We start from the raw sequence: 2,500 nt of genomic DNA, 5'->3' as shown, positions 1-2,500 counted from the left end.
TTAAATACCTCTCTTCACACAGTCACATTACGAAATATCAGTATTCACTCATAACAGTAAAGACAAAAATCATTTTTCAAGCATAACTTTTTTTGTATTCTATTAAACAACCACCCGGAGTCATTCTCAGCTATGAACTAAACGCGCCCAACCAACCTACCATTTATTTCAATTACGTCAGTTCACGTCTTTCTAACACCACGGGAAGTCATGAATAAGACATTTATTTTTTTTTTCCCCTCAAACGCCCCGCCTGCTACAGCCATTATTTTTCCCCGTTCTTCTTCTTCTTCTTCTTCTTCTTCTTCTTCTTCTTCTTCTTCTTCTTGTGGTTGAATGACCGTCGCGGTCCTTAAGCCTGTTGGAAAGGGGAAATAATTTGTAGACCGATATCAGTTGCAATTTTTTGCTGCCATAACTCTTGTAGCGGCTGTAGAAGATTATAGATACTTTTAAATGATTGTAGGAGGATATGAAGTGTTTGATGGAACCAATTTTCTTAACAACTCACAACCTCATGAGAAGAATCAGAGGTATTGACAAAATGCTCAGGCTGATTGGAAGAGAAATTATGAATTTCTCAGGTAAATTGAGAGAGAGAGAGAGAGAGAGAGAGAGAGAGAGAGAGAGAGAGAGAGAGAGAGAGAGTTTTGAAATCTTAGCAGATCAGTATCCTATGGAGAACAAACAAGACGTAGAGAGATCCTTGTGGGGATCAAACATCCTTTTATCTCATCAGACTTCAAAAGAGATATAAAAGCTTTCCTGCATAAAATATAAAAAAAAATGGGAATAAAGAATATTCCCAAATTCCAGGAAAATCCACATTTCCATTATCTAGTACACCCATTTCCTTTATGTCATAGAAGTGGGATAAACAAAACGAAAATCAAAGATTTATTGATGACGTTTTGAAGACTCGCAGTTCTTCAAGACAGGAAGCGAATCTTTAATCTCGAACATTATTTTTTTTTCGTTATTCAAAGGACGTGAGTTATCTGACTGTTCAGTTAAATTGAATATAGAATTTAGGCCAAACGCCAAGCACTGGGACCTATGAGGTCATTCAGCGCTGAAATGGAAATTGACAGTAAAAGGTTTGAAAAGTGTGACAGGAGGAAAACCTCGCAGTTGCACTATGAATCAATTGTTAGGAGAGGGTGGGAAGTAAGATGGAAGAAAGAATATGAAAGGAGGTACACTAAAAGGAACGAAAGTTATCGAAGGGACGCTGCATAGAAACTTAAGTAATGTCTACAGTGCACCGCATGAAGTGCACTGACGGCACTAACCCCCTACGGGGTGTCTGACTGTTGCAAATGGGTTATTTATACCTGGAAGGTACGGTAGTAACTTGTGATCGAATGCTTTATATAAGAAAATCTCCTTCAGAGATACAGGCTGAAATATCAATAAACAACAACATAGTAAGATAACTTTCATTATCTGAGTCTCAGTTTTTTGATAGATGAGGTACTGAGAATATGTATTATCAAATAATTTTTCAAATGCAGTGGTCCATAGGTCTACTAACCAAGTTCAGTTATCTGGCGCAGGATTAATGAAAATAAGAAAAGAAAAAGGGAATAGGAATAGTATGAAAATTGCTCAGGAAAAACGGGAGACAAGATAATTCCACCACTTGGCGGAAGAATCTAAGAAATAGTCACTGAACCGCCCATTGCCAGACGAGAATTCCAACACTTTGCGGAAGAATTCAAGAAATAGTCACTGAACTGTCCATTGCTAGGATTATAGAGTTCCTCAGATTTCGTTCGGGAAGAGATGGCTTAACGGGTGTTACGAAACCGCCTGTTAAGATCAGCAGCCACTGTAGTATCTACAGAGAGGCGTTGATGAAGCCAGGTTGCTTAGGAGAAGGGAAAAATCAAAATAAAATGCAGAATCTGGATCATTGATTCAATTATTTCAAGGATAAAATACAACAGATGCGATGTCACAAAATGGCGACAATGTTCCAAAATGGGCAAAATAAAGTTGAGGAAAAGCTTTAAATCCTAGGGATGAAGAATAAAGCTCACAGCATCTAAACATTTCGCCTGATTTCATTGAGCAAGATTTAACAGCTTCGAGACTGTAATCTCTGCAACGTAAGTTTATAGAAACCTGTAAAAATACACTGGAGAACAAAGAAAATAAGTAGGTAGAAATTTAGTGGTTGTGTATGGAGGAAACAGATGATACTAATAGTAGAGGAGTCACCTTGAGAAAGTTGTCATTAAACAACACGAGATCTGAAACGGCAGATAGAGCATAGAAAATTATATCGAGAGAAGAAATGCTGTTTAGGGTCATGAACAGGAAGTTTAGCAAAAAGTACCTTTTACCAAACTTTCAGCAAGGCGAACTCACCTGAATTCTTACTTTGAGCCTGATGTATGTTGCAAAAGACCTCGGACGTTCAGTTTACCTCTCACTGACAGAGCAGCTCATTCCTCGATGAATTCAGGTGGAGAGGGGAAAGGTAGCTGTGAATTAT

This window comes from Macrobrachium rosenbergii, chromosome 3 (assembly GCF_040412425.1).
Source record: "Macrobrachium rosenbergii isolate ZJJX-2024 chromosome 3, ASM4041242v1, whole genome shotgun sequence".
In the NCBI taxonomy this organism is placed as follows: Eukaryota; Metazoa; Arthropoda; class Malacostraca; order Decapoda; family Palaemonidae; genus Macrobrachium; species Macrobrachium rosenbergii.
The sequence above is the reverse complement of the archived record's forward strand: the minus strand, read 5'-3'. Positions refer to the sequence as shown.